The sequence below is a fragment of the Dermacentor andersoni genome, chromosome 10 (assembly GCF_023375885.2).
Source record: "Dermacentor andersoni chromosome 10, qqDerAnde1_hic_scaffold, whole genome shotgun sequence".
NCBI lineage: Eukaryota > Metazoa > Arthropoda > Arachnida > Ixodida > Ixodidae > Dermacentor > Dermacentor andersoni.
In genome coordinates, this window is record NC_092823.1 from 96689708 (window position 1) to 96705029 (window position 15322).

General features: G+C 44.3%; 1 long non-coding RNA gene across 1 annotated transcript; it reads right to left on the bottom strand.

Annotated features, from left to right (window-relative positions):
* Positions 1-469: 469 nt before the first annotated feature.
* On the bottom strand, positions 470-10762 carry LOC129380730 (uncharacterized). The gene is made up of 6 exons (XR_008608914.2): positions 10632-10762; positions 7476-7502; positions 5364-5390; positions 2872-2898; positions 1781-1807; positions 470-597 (listed from the first exon to the last, which is right to left on the bottom strand). It is a non-coding gene; the product is annotated as an uncharacterized lncRNA (long non-coding RNA).
* Between the last annotated feature and the right edge of the window lie 4560 nt (positions 10763-15322).

The window sequence follows — 15322 nt, forward strand, 5'->3', positions numbered from 1 at the left end:
GACCTGATCTAGCCAAAAATCAAGCTTATGTACTTTGCAAACCGCGGCTTTAGGACCCTAGAAGTGTCAATGTTCAAAACCGCGGCCATGCGCTTTTTTCGCCTTTATTGGCTGACGTCACATGCGTTCGCTGCAGCTGTGCACAGATTTCTGCGGTGGATTGGGCGTTCGCATATGTCGCACGCACCCATCACGTGCTTATTTGCTAGTGCATGACGTCGGCAACGCGCACTGCTGATCTAGATAATGCGCTGGTAAGAAGGGGTCACTCGCAGCTGGACCGCCCACCTCATACGCTCCTCCGATACTGCGTGAAACCACCCGGGCCAGCACCAACCAATCAGCCGTGTTATTGCGCGTTGACCTTAACTGTAGCCAAATGAACAACAAAAACATTAGCCAAATTTTCAAAGAAAACTGTCAAATGCATCGAGATAACACAAGCATATAGAATATTCTCAGTAGCGTGTGCAGTAAATTCAGCGACACCTTTATTGTTGCACGTTCGTGGCAAACTGCGGCACAATATATTCCAAGTATTGCATTTCACATGGTGCTGCTGCCCCTGGGCTGTTCGTTTTCGTGAAGTCTAGTCTTCTGCAGAATTAAAAAAAATTCAAGTCAAAATTTCAAGACATTTCAAGCAAAAATATAAATCTGCAGTTTGTCCCAGCTAACTTTAGCCAGAGTTTAAAGATATGCGAATGCCACGTATCTCGACAGAACAATTGTAACGATCTTTTGCCGGCGCTTGGAGGTACTCAACTTCTTTTTCATTCCGACTAATTAGGTAATTATTCCTGATTATTTAATTAACTTCTTCAAAATATATAATTTGATGAAAAGTGCCAATGAAGAACTTGTAGCACGACATAAAAAACTCCCGACAGAGCTTTCCGTTGCTCAATACGTGCAATATAAAATTATTTTTCCGAGCGAGAATGAGGCCCGCGAATACACGCAAAGTGCCTTGAGCGGCCACTCACGCGGTAAATTTTCGTGCATTTGCAGACTTCTTTCACGCTCGGAAAAGCACTTTCATGTAGCAAGTACTTAGCAGCAGAGAACGCTGTATCGGAAAGTTTTAGACTTTTCATTTATTTATATTATTTGAGAAGTAATAAATCTTCAAGGCAAGTTTTCTAATCAGGCGGAATGAAAAAAAAATAATTTGAGTATCTATAAGCGACCGCAAACAGCATTCATTTGGTTCTGTCCAGCTACGTGGAGTTCGCATATTTTTAAACACTGGCTAAAGATAGCCGGGACACCTTGCATATGTAAGTATAGCGTAAGAGCTAAACGACCGCTTAAAAGAGCAAGCACTGCAGCTTTAGAACAATGAGGCACACATCAATATTTTGAAAACTGGCTGTTTTCAAAGAAAACTGGTAAAATAGTACCTCGCTTTATGACAAAACACTCAAAAGGCTACATCTAATTTTCTCGACTACAAACGCCGACGAAATAATTTAAAATTACTGTTATAAAAGAGGACGCGTCGCTATACCTTGCCAGCTTTAACTAATTCTATAGGATGGAAAAACGGATTTAGGATTTTTCGTTTCCGGATAATATTGCAAGAAGGACTCTCAGTTTAATTACGTCTAAACAATTTACCATGTAATGCATGTTCAAGACGGAAACGAGCAACGACTTCTCTGTCAAACTGAAATCTCTCACGCACAAGCACTTGAAATTTACGCTCTGAAAGAGCACGATGCAAACTGCAAATCACATTGTACTGCTCGAGCTCACTGCTGCCTTTTTGAATACGTACCTTAACCTCCAAAGCGCAGGACCAGGCCTAGAAATAGCGAATATATCATTTTATTAAGCTATGTCAATGGTCGCTCCCTTGATTGTGTCATTTTATGTCATGTGGTTGTAACCTGTTATGTTTCAGAAGTAAATGCTCGCCTACCAAGCTTTGGTCATCTTGGTGCCGAAAAATACTGCACCAGTGATTACATTTCGAGGCAGCTCATGGCACAAGCTTGGACTTCTGAAATGGATTTGATGTTACGAAAGATATAACAGAATTATAGGTATCCTAGCCCAAATGGAGCGCAATTTCGACTGCTAAGCCGAACATTCATCAGCTAACCGGTTAGCGGCCTGTGTATAAAAGCACAGCACCATTTTTTAAAGAAATAAAAAGAAAAAAGTTGTTTTTCTTTGTATGCCATTTTGTTAAGCATGGTTTGCCAAAACAGCAGCGCTGTAGCTTTATCACGGCTTTGTGATGCCATTGATCTATTCATCGTCAAAATTGGAAAAGTGTGGTACGTGCAAGTATGGCTGTGTGAGCCGCCAAATTTTTTCTATCATGCCTAGTACTTGCTTCGCGAAGCTAATTTTTAAAGTTAATTTTCATGGACAACTGCCGTAGTTTATGCGTGACTGTCAATGCATATACAATTCCTATATATAGGGTCACATAAAAATGGACCCAGGTGTGCTTTTCTAGTACCCTGGGCCTACGCGGTTTGCTAGAATGGCATGCTTGTATTTAAAGAAGATATGATCCTTCTTTCTTCAAATATTTCGGAAAAGTATTTTTGTCTGGAAAAAAATGACAGTTGGTTACAAGAACTGGGCGAATAGGACGATTTCGCCATCATTGCCAGTTTAATTCCCGCTTTTCTTGCATCAGTTCGTTCAGCGTGACGTAGAGGTCGTAGACGTACAAGCTCGTGTGTGATCTGAGTTCGGTCTAATCAACCACGCCCAAAGTTTTGTACTTCATTAATGTAAGACATCAGGTGAAGTATTTATAATAATGGGTTAGTTATTTAAAAGAGTTGGTATGTTATAGAGATACAATCTATGCTTCCTTTTTAAATATTTCTGAATAACTTTAAAGCATACCTGGTTTTTCCTTTGTTACCGGTCGCACTGAAAAAGAAAGAACCGAACGATTATCTCTTTTTAAAATCACATCGTCCATGTGTTCACTGATATATCAAGAACAAAAAACTTCCCTGTGACGCGCTGTAGCCTAAACGTGCAAGACGTGCATAGTAATATTATGAAGCAGACATTTTGTGTGTGCGTCTGTCTTTCTATTCATGTCCCGCCTTCTCCGCGCAGATTAATATTCTGGTGAATAATGTGAAGTGGCTGTAAATTCACGACGTAAGTTGAAGGAAGCCACTGTGCAGAGAAATGTAAAATAATAAATTTTCTATGCAGTATAGATTAGCGTTTAGCATTCTCCGTCCTTAGTTTTAAACGTTTGAAATATTTTCTCAGCTGTAATTTATATTTGAGTGTAATCTGTAACCATACGATACTAAATGAAATTTCACTGTGTCACTGTGTTTTTAAGGTGTACAATGTTGCGTGTCAACATTGCGCATTCATTTTCTGTCACTGTGTTATTTACTGATTTTGTTCATGTCGTAATACTCTGTATGATTACTGATACTTCTGTTCACTTCCTTAAAAGAGGCGGTGTAGCAAGGGCACAACCCCATAGAACGGCGTAACTATGGACATCAATTCCGGCTGAGTGCTTTGATAATTTACCATCGAACGAAAGTAAAAGTCGCAGTTTCTCCCGAAAGCAGAAGCGTCGATTGCGACAGCAAATAAGTAGATAGTTATGCGAAGTAAGCGCAGTAGTTTTATTATCAGTGCAAACTTGTAAACATTCGTTTACTAACTAAACTACCAATCATGGTGCCACCCGCGCACACGTAAACATAAGCATGTCTTGCTCGATCACAGCGGAAACTCGCTGTCAATATGCTGAAGCGAGGAATCGCGGCAGCAGCAGCACCGAGCGAATTTATCTTCGTGCATCTCTCGCTTAAAGGCGAGCGAAACGTCGAAAGCACAGCCCATACGAAGTTACCAGCACGGCAAACAACGCCGATTGCTATGAATATGAGGCTTGAGCTGGCGCGTACTTTGACCACGTCGCAGATCGCTTTGAAGATGCGGTTGCCACACGGCCGCGCCGTAAGCAGCAGCCGCCGGAGCAGAACGCAACACCTCCCTCACCACACTCCCGTGCCTCGCGAGCTATAGTAGAGGGTGCACTTCCGCCTCGCCTTCCTAGCTCGCGCCTACGAGATTAAGCCGCGTTCGCGGTATCACCCTCGCACGCTTACACTGGTACATACAGCATACGGCACGCGGCGACAATTTTGCCGCTTTTGGACTTTATACGGACCCTCACGGCGACGGCGACGACACAGTTGTGCCTAGAGTATCTATATAATTGCTACCGCAGCAAATGCTTTATTGTCCCTAATATGCCCGTCGAGAAGTTAAACCAACAGTACAGGAGAAGAATGAGTATTTACGTGAAACCGCACTATTCGGTGGTACTACATATCGTTGAATCTGTTCAGTCCATACACTAATGTATCCGCAACACGAAGAATAAAATGATCTATGTGAGACCACCAAGGCGCCCTCTGCTTGCTCCTGCTACACAATCCGCTTCGTCTTTTCGGCGCCGACGAACAGTAAAATAGACACGCATCTGGAAAAAGCAAACCTTTATTTGGTAGGATGTTTAAGTGTTATCTCGATGTCGCTATCTTCCTTGCATCTGGGCGAGTTTTCTCGCAGCGGCACGCTGAACGCTTTCTTCCTCCTCTACTCATAAGTTTTCAGCTAGGCTATTTCGCTCAAACCGAGTTCTGACAGGAAAATAATTGGCGCACGTTGTGCGTTATTACTTTTTTTCTGGTTGATGTCGAGAACGTCGTACCTGTTTATAACCAAAACATTCGAAATAGTGATACTGAGTATAATTAGGCCAATTGTAGAGGCGTCTATACGCCTTCTTTCTGTTGGGAATCAGTGGAGCCGTAATATACCTGTGTAATTAAATCAAGCATTTTTAACGCTGCCTATGCCACTTACACAGAGAGCAATAATACAAGACGACGCAAGTTTAATAAATTCGAGCATGAGGTCACCGCGCCATCCAAAGAATCTTGAACTCGACCGACACGCGTATACTAATCGCACGCAAAAAGAGTTGGAAGTGCAGGCGAGGCACTTTTTCTAACAGTACGGATCCAAAATATCGACATGAGTAACTTAGGTCGTTAGGCTGCTGAGCATGTGGTCACAGAATTGAATCCCGACCAGGGCGGTCGCATTTCGATGGGGGCAAAATGCCAAAACGCCCGTGTACTTAGATTTGGGTTCACCTTAAAGAACCACAGGAGGTTGAAATTTCCGGAGTCCTCCACTATGGCGTGCCTCACAATCTGAAAGTGGCTTTGGCACTTAAAACCCCATGTATATAAAAAAAGAACGTTAGGTAGTTCGAGAGTTCACGGCTATTTAGAAAGCGGAAAAGATTACGTATGGAAGGTAATCCAAAATTTCAAACTTACATGTCACTTTACCAAGTCCATGGCTTACTGCATATAACAGACAAGGCAATGTGTTCATTTTCCTCGGCAAATTAGGTCGATCATCGTACCTTTCGTCGTTTCATAAGGAAACGCTGTCCTACCAAACTAGATGAATTACGCTTTACAGGCCATTAAAAACAGCAAACAGATATAGAATTCAAAAAGACGGGAGCTTACAGAAACACAGAGGCTTCCAGTAGTAACAGAGGTCGAAGAAAAAAAAGTTTCGATGGAGCGAACATGCGACAATAAGGCCTGCTTCTTCTCAGTAGCCAGTACCTTCTACATAGCAGCGTATGTATGCACAGCTCGATCTCTCCAGCCTTAATAAGGAAAACAGTGTAAAATAAACTGGTATGCTGGTAACTCTTAAGGTGCCGGTTAGCTCGCTCATAAGGTGCTCGTGTACAACAATTTGAGATTTATCTAATAATTTATAGTGCAATGCACATAGCCGAATAAATGTTTTGTTTTTGTTTACCTAGTTTAATGCCCTAATGATCTCTCAAAGCAGAACAACTAACTACTGTATATTTTTGTTAGGTGATCATATTGCCACGCTGAAACACATGATATTGCAGCGCAAAAGAGCTCGACAAGATAGATTCACAACTACAAACAGAGGTGAAAGAAAGACGGCGCTTCGCCCACAATTGTCTGTCTTTAAGGCGCGACGCTCGCTACATATCTAGCCCGCACACACTCTCGACACCGAGGCGCGGCAAAGAACAAATGACAAGCGATCTTGTTTGAGACAAACCTAGCAATTTTCGTGTCATATAATGAAACAGGTGTTTGACTCGCACAAGCTTGCCCACTGAAATGAATATGATAAAGCAGTGGCGGCGCGGTTTATCTCTGCTGCTACTCCGAATTGTCACCTCAGAAAATTGTGGATCACAGCAGCAAGACCCGCAATGCGCAGAAGGATGTGCGCTCATACCTTTTTTTTAATTACAGGCGTGATCCAGCATTCTATAGTTCAAACTACGGCTGGAATGTCCGGCGCATTATTTACCTCAATTAGCGGTACCTGGTAGAACACTGCTGCGGAAGAGTGTACGCGGCGTTTTGCCTACTTGCCGTTACACGTTTTCACGGCATATCCAGTCATTCGAGGGCATAGGCTAGATTATTTGTTTGGGGTGAAAAACGCAACAGCTAACCCACCTTTTCGCCGCCTTCCTGTGTTTGTGGTTCATCTTGTGGTAGCGTAGTCCCACCTGCGACTTCTTTCGACTGTCGTGCTTGCATCTCTCGACTATTTTGACACTATGCTGACACTAGCTTCTGCAGCAAGGTTTCCACCACAGAAGTGAAAGCCGAATGAGGTGTGAATCTTTCATTTGGGCGTTTTTGCGCTACATAGTCTTGTCGTTGAGCAAGTACCGACTTGCCCAAGAAAAAGTAATTGAGCGGTGTATTGACACATGTACCTGTTTTATGTTTCGCCGGTGACCGCTTTCCACCGGCTACCAAGGGTTTAACTTTATCGCTCAGTGCAAGACGCACCTGCATGGTTTATAACTTACTCTAGTGTTATCGTTGATTCTGTATGTTCTCTACGCTTTTGCTGAACACTGAATAATCAGATTCCATGTGCGACATGAATTGTGCAGTATTTTCCCGTCGGCACTGGGCACCAGCAATTATCCTGCAACTTTCGACGAGTCATGCATAAAAGCTCACGCGCTTGACCCACAGATCACGCTTTTGACTATCGTTGACTATCGTTGACGCTCGCCGCAATCGAAGTGCTCAAGAGTTACTTGTCTTAAAGGCCACAAGTACGCCAAATAAAGAGGTAAACTTGCAACACTGTTTTGCCCCTGCCTCAAGCATCACCGTCACTGGAGCGTGAGTACTACACCATAGAAACGTCAACCACGCTCACTTACCTATTTGGCTGTTACATGGACTTTGGGGAAATTATCGCTCGAAAAAAGAAATTAAAGTTGCATCCTAGCTGCGTAAATCGTTCCCATAAAACGAATCTCTACGTTTAGAAAGTGCAAGTTTAGAAAAGTTGGTTATGCAGTAGAAATTAAATATACCTTGTATTTGTGTCACTGATATTTCTAATACACATACCTGGAGTAAAAGAGCCCGACGCAGATCCTGAACATGAAAGACAAAAAATACTTTCAGATGGTCATGTAACACCAACATGCGCCAAATTTTTTACAATATATGGTTTGTTTGACTAAAGCCTTCAGCAGAAACAGTGAAAACTTTTGATAAGTATATTATTCAATAACACTTTCTTAGAAATTGATTGAGAAATTGAGGAAAACAAGTTTACAAGATACAAGAAATATCAGGGACTTGATGTACAACGAGAATTTAGAGAAATGATAAATACTACATGATTGCGACTTGCACAATTGTATTTGCTTTCATGTGGTGTCATGAGCAATCTTATGCAATAGGAATGCTTATCCTCTGGGTTATATTTTATTATGCTGCGATATTTATGCTTGCACCGCGCACAAGATATCTCAAACTGTTTTCCTTCATTTGGGGGTAGTTGTGGGGTGAAAAATTGCCAAGTCATGTGCGTGTGTAGAGAAATACGACACGTTTCTAGTAAAGTTTAGGGGTGGAGGACTTGTTTTGCCGTACTGGCATATAATCATTCACCACAATTTGACAAGGATGAGGGCATACATCGTGGCACGCACGTAACAATTAACGAAACAAAGGCGACCAGATAGCACAGTATAGCGTATACAATGTACCGCTCAATAAATATCCTGGTGCGCTTTAAACTGTACAGCAATATTATAGGTTGAGGACTGATGTCGAAATAGGTTTGTTATGTTTTGTATTAGTGTGGACACAGGTGCGGGCAATGGCACTGTGCTACTGAGCTCGAGGCAGTGAGTTCTATACTGGCGGTATTGGCCGCATTTACATGAAGCAAAATATACGAAAAAAAAACGGTCGTGTACTTATATTTCATTAAATGGTGAATAACTCCAGCCATTATATACTCTGGAGTCTCCTATTACGGAGTGCCTGATAATTCGATTACAGTCTTGACACGACAAACACAAAAACGTATTTTTCGCATCCCCCTTCGTGGAATTTTGGAGCGGTGGCTACAAGAGCTGATCTTGTACACGTACACAGAAATGCCCCAAAATGGAAGCCTAACCGCCGTGTTAACATAATTAGTAAATCGCCACACACGAGGTGCGTGTTGGATTTTTTGGCAGTACTCGTCATCGGTGCGCGTACAACTTTCGTATGTATCCATAAACATATGCGCCGACATACCTCTAGGCATCACCGCACACAGCAACCGACCTATCACACTAAAGCTTCGCGTTAACGTACAATCGTGATATGCCTGGCGGTCTTGCGCGACTATGCTGGAAGCACAAGATATGCTCGGGCGGAACAACTGCCGGAAAGTTTGCCAGATGACGCTGTTTGTTCAAACATCCCCCCCCTTACTGCGTTAGGCAGTAAGAGTGGGGTACTCGGATATCTCTGCCGCATCGGGAGCTCTGGAAGTTTCACGGCAGCTTTTACCATAAAGCTCGAAGCCTCGAAAATGCAAGCAAACGGATACGAGAAGTTGCCGAGGGTGGGAACAAATACGACATGGCTTTCAAGCAGATGCTCTACAACCCATTCTTCATGGTCGTATTATTCCACTGTGTAAAGCGAACAATATCTTTTTTACCTTGATGAGCTCTACGATGCATTACCGAATACTTTAATAATTAGTATATAAAACAGGTTATTGTTAAGAAAGCAAACACTTTTAGCAACCTAACAAATAAGAATATATTATTGCAAAGTATTATTCGAACATGTCAGAACAGTGGTATCAAATATTTATCAAAGTTAATGTTCATTCGTTTATATGCAGCTTAATATGCTCAAGAATAGCACAAAAATTCTGTAGTGCGCCTTCTCGTCTATTTTTAAGGATATTTAGTTCAAAATAGCGTGACTACAATGCTAGTCAGGGTACCTGAAAAAAAACTACAGTTACAGAACTGGGAGCATTAGGAGATAAGGTGAAATACGTTAAGCTAGACACGCTTAGAGCAGTCATTCACTTTAGGTAGGTGAATCTGGAGCATTAGGCGTCGTTTCATGCAGAATAAATGTGCTGAATAAATATACACAGCTGGCAGTTTTTTCTGAAATTACTTAGTGCCACATGTTAAGAATGCTCCAGTAACTGCATGCGCAGTCCGGCCACGGTAACAAAATAGTGATGCGCATATCTATCGCACCTCCGGATGTCCAGACCAATATGTCGCTTTTGTCGGTGACACAAAAATTTTAACAAATACCCGTGGAAATTCACCAAACCATCCAAGCCTCATCCCACAGGCTAAAATTCCGCATGCCAGGGGGAGGCCGCCCTTGCATTCACTTCTTTCAGAGAAATTTGGATCAAGAATTATATGCCTGTGTGTATGTGTCGGTTTTGATGGACCACATTCATGACACCTTTAGCCACCAGGTGGGAGTCGCTCTTCAACGGACCGCTCTCCTCGCGATTTGTTTCTCTGTGGATGTTGCTATACATGTGTGCCACGTTTCAATGAGCAACTTTGACGCTAAGGTGGGACATTAGGTAGTTGCGGAACTTCATTGACAAAACAGTCTTTATACTTTCTCCGGAACTGGGCGTAATCGAACCAACGTCATGCGTTATCCGTCAGTCCTGTCCAAATATGTGGTAGAGCCCACCAACGCGGCCAACCGGGGACGCTAGGGGCGCCGCTCTCAGCCGGCGCCTAGGTGCCGGCTGCAAAACAAGAGGGAAATAAGGGTGGGCGCGGCATGCGCGATGCCCAAGCGTGCCACGCGCAGTTCGGTTCTAGAAGACTGCTACGCTGCTCCTCTTGTTCAGGCGCTCCGCCGCGACGTCTCGGTTTCCGAGAATGCATTCAGACACCCGCCACATGAAGCCTTCGCTAGATGGCACAACGGGCCCAGAGAACATCTCCCTCTGGCGAGGGAGATGTTCTGGCGTGCGCGCCATACATGACGAGCTTCCACAGTGAATGCTGTTTATCGCTGCATTGATTCGATGCTAATAGCATTAACGTGGAAAGAATACTCACGTGGGTTTAGCAGAATTTTTGGGTTTGCTATTAGTATATTGTATTTCGTAAATAGTATATTTGAATTTTTCTGATGTAGCAAATGTAGTTCTCAGTCTTTCCAGAAAATGTTTTTTCGATAATACAAATGGTAGCGTAGGCAAGTTCTACTTACGCTCAGCCGTATCGCTTCCCGGGCTGCAAGACACCGACAGCAGCAGCAAACAAAGCATTGATATTTGAACGATGATCGCCATGGCTGAAGTGACATTCACTTGATGCGGCATTTTTATATACGCTGTGCTATTGCTCCATGTGTTTACACGTTGTCAGATCAGATAGCGGGGGTCATGTTTGTTTGAGACTTCAAGTGCTCCATAAATTTTTGTTAAATAAATGGCTATGACTTCGCCACGAAATTGACGACAATAGTGAGATGCTGTATATTTTCGTCACACGCCATACACTTGCAACAATAAAAAAATCTCATTGTTCTCTACACAGCAAAAAAAAAAAAGAAACGTGCAAATATAAGGAAAGTGATGCAACCTGTGATGACATCAGCGACCTATTATTAAATATACAGTCAGATGAGCGCTGTAAAGAACACCATTGTGCTCCTTCTGGCTTAAAAAAATAGAAATAAAACGCAAGTATTGTGTGTGTGCTAATAGCAGAACATCTGATCCTGCCAGCTTGACGGCTTGTTTAGAGGGACAATTTTATTATTTCACGAGCTTTGCAATCTTTCGGGAGTTGTGCGAGCTACCGTAATGTTGAAAATCATATACGAGTTTCTCTACAGGGTACTTCAGTAAGTGTAGCAGGAACTTGTTTTTTTTTTTTTTTTTTTTTTTGTTCACACCTCTGCAGTTCAATGAAATATTCTACTGAATTTACTATTTCACTAAAAGAAATGCACCTATTTCAGGGAAGAATCCACGTAGACGAACGGGCGTCTATTTTTTGTTGCCAGCAGTCAATTTAAACACAAGCACTTTGTGTTATTTTCTCCGTATTAGGACCCGTACTGCAGAACATCAGTAACGTTGCAACATGGGTATACGACCGTTTTACGTCACTAAAACACTTCCCGCTCAAGAGGTGCACTGGTACACGTAGCCGTTTAAGTCGTTAGAAATCACCTGAAAATGATCCATCAAGAAACTTTTCAGTTGCCACACGGTTCATGTTTCATTACACACCACTCTATCGGGAATGGCAATGCAGAAGCAGTGTTGTACTACATGCCGTACACAAAGTTGTGTAATTGCAACTCACTCATACTAACAGCAGCATTAAATGTGCGGGCAATATTCTCAAAATCTGTCATCAGAAAAATTACCATAGGCGTTCTTGAGCGTCCCAGAAATTAATTGTTATATTTCGTAAATGATACGTACGATGAGGATAACGTGCTCGAATCACGGTACAGTTTTTTACGCGAGTTTTTCCTTGGGGACGTTTATTTACCTGGTGTCAAATGGAGTAAAGAGCCGTCTATATGTACTATGCATCTCCACTTGCTTCCCATTTCTTGGTTGTGTGCGCTTTTTTACAGCGAAGCTATATACCTCTACCGTCCAAGGAAATTTTAAAAGTGTAATTGGCTTGGTAAGCAACAAACTCCCCTTACGTGGGCCGATTGCGGAGACAGCCCAATGCGCGGTCCACCCACGGTGGAGGTGAAGCAGGTGTTAAAGGGATAGTGAATAAAAACTTTGTCGCCTATATTTCTGTCTCCAGTGATAGCTGTCGCACCGAGAGCGACCAAAACAACACTCTTTCTGAGGAGAAGTGAGCGAAAAGTAATTATTTTAGTGAATATTTCTCAAATCACAGCACCTACCGGCCTCCTCCGAAAGCTCCGGTATAACCGGATATCATGTCACGCTTACCCACCTCGAGGCCCATTGTGCGCGATCGTCCACACGGAGCGCGCGAAGGGGCGAGTTGACGTTTGCAGCAACGCGCTTTCTTTCTTTGACCGTCCTATTCGCACGGCTTCCTCGTGTGAGCTGTTCGAAAACCTCGTCTTTCATCTCGTGGATTTATGGTTTGATGTGTGGAGCAGCCGTGTGAACGCCCCAGAATGCCGAGTGTCTGCTGTGCGCGTGTGAAAACGGCAGGCAGCGGTAGTCTTTTTCTAGCGTACCTCTCATAAATGCTTCTCCCGTGAACCGCTGGCTTGTTCACGCTGTAGTTTTGCGCACAGGTGCCGTTTGACCGAAATTTGTAGTTTGTACGACGATCTGAGCCGATGTTTGGCCAATTCTGTCAGAATGAATCGAAATCCGCATTGTCTGAAGCGACGGCTGGCGAAAAGAAATTCGCCGACATGAGAGTGGTGGCGCCATCTCGTTTGCACCAAGGGAAGGAGTGCTCGGCTGCGATGAAACAACGGGACCCTGAAACCGCTGCGGCTGTACTCGTTCACTCCATGAATACCAAGACGCTCCCTGCCTACAGAAGCGCATTTCACTCACTGCACATGCCTGGCTTCAATCCTCACCCTTTGCTTCATCGCATCGACCCTCAATAACAGCTACTTGCGCGCATCAAGCACCTGCCGCGCGAGAGTCGGCAGCCGACTGTTATGCTCACGCCGCCGGCCACACCTGCGCCGATGGCGTAGGTATAGGGAGGTCTACACGCGTCAATATCTTCAACGATTTCTACGCTGTTGTTTTTTTTTTTTTTTTTTTTGTACAGTGTGTACTCACGGCACCTGTATTGTGCATTGGTAGCTTTCATGCTTTACGCGCTAGCAGCTACCCATAACATATACAACCAAGCGGGCGGAGCAAGCCGCTTTGCGCAGAACGCAGAGTAATTTCCTTACGTCGCCTGACATTGCATAGCCTGAGGCATAAGCGTCTCCGCTCTGTTGAAACCAAACATGGCAAAGCGTTTGCGTGAGTGAATCACGCTGGGCGCACTGCCACGGATGCAACACTGTCAATGAGGCGTGCGCCTCTCGTCTCGCTAACTCATTCGTGACAGGTGCGAGCTTGCGATCCGAGTCGCAGGAACCGCGTTTATGTCTGGTTTCCACTTATGACGATGTCCCTGATCTCTCGAGGCGAACGCGTGTACATGGAATGCACAGTGTAAAAACCACTTTACTGGTCCAGACTCCATCGGCACCACTGAGGGGGCGGGTCGTCGTCAATTTCGCTTGACGACGCGGACGGATCGTAGGCATACGCCTTTATCGTTCGTTGTCGTTCAGTAGGCCGCTCATCCCATTGGGAGTCATAATCTCCGCTCATGCTATCACTCTCACGAGAACTTTGCATTTTGCACTGCGTAGCGCGAAGAAAACAAAACTGCGCAGCCGGTTAGTTCGCTCCGCGGCTGCTGAGGGTAGGTGTGACGTCAGATCCGTCGGCTTGTTGTCGGGAGCGCTTTGCGAGTGACGCGGTGACTTCATCCAACTTAAAAAAAGAACAGCCCCTCGCATATGGCTACTTGTAACGGGCTTTTTCGAATCTTCCAGGTTGTCTTGGGGCGCGAAAGGAAATAGCGAAACATAGCACAGACATCTGTAAGCGAGCCTGAAAACTAAGTCGTCGCTTACTATGCAGAAAAAACGATGACGGGTAAAAATCATGCTCCACGCTATATAAAAATCATGTTCCACGCTATTAAATTGTGATCATTTATGCGCTTCTTTGCCTGCCAGGAGAAACGTCACAAGAAAATTACGCCGGAAGAGCAACGCATCGAGGCTTTCCGAAAGCTCTAAACAAAAAGTGTCAACAGATGTTATAATCATGCGAGCACACAAGAAAACAAAACCTAGTAAAATAAATGGTTATTCTTGAAGTTCAGCAGAGTCTCTTTCCGTCACTACTGCTCTAGGGTTCCCTGACGTGCGAACGACTGCTTGGAAAGGACAACATGGCAAACGTGAATGACTGTGCTGCGTTCTTAGAATATTGTTACTGCGCCGACAAGGGCTATGCAGTAGGAATTATCAGATTCGTCAGAAGAAGTTGTATGGCACAAAATAGCAGCGTATAAGCCTCGCCTTCATTCCGTGTCCAAGCTGTTGTGTTCAGAATCATGCATGCTTTGTGGGTGCTTTACGTAATTACCTGATTTCTAAGTTCGGGCATTTGTGACTTGTTTTCAAGCGAAGCTTCTATTACCCCACAAGTAGCGTTGCAGTTGTCACGCAAAAGCCCTGTTGCTCCCAGGGTAGAGAAGCGGCAAGAAAGGGCGCTTCGATGAGGTGATCGCGTGCCGGAGCATGACGCATTAAGAAGCATTCTGCAACCAATCAGAGCTGCTGTTTCACTTTCATCGGGGAGGGAAAGGGCAGCAAAATTAAGAGTATCTCGCGCGCTGCGCCGTCTTCGTTTCTGCTCAGCTTATGCTCTGAAAGCGGATTGGACGACCGTGCGTTGTGCGTTCCCCCTAGGAAATGGCAGCGTTCGACGAGCGGCGGCGAGGACCCGCACGTGATAGGGCTCGCCGTCGGCGCACCGATCCAGCCGTTGAGGCCTCAATACAGTCCTATGTGTCATGAACGCGCGCGCACAACAAGTAACGTTGGCGAGAACAACCTGCGGTTTGACTGATGGTTCGATGCACTGGTGCCGCCAACGTAACCGGACGCGACCAATCAGCTCCAATGCGCCCGGCGTCTGCCGACACTTGCCGAGCCAAAGCAATCTAACAGCAACGAGAATAAGATCCTGAGCTGAGAGGGAGTGGCAGGCCAAAGCAATTCGGTACCGCTACCGTGGATTACTTATCCTTGACGAAGCTATAATTCACGTGTGATAAACTTCCCTTTCCCCCCATTTTCCGCTAGTGGAGGGGTTCATTTTTCTTTTTTTTCTTTTTTTGGACGAGTAA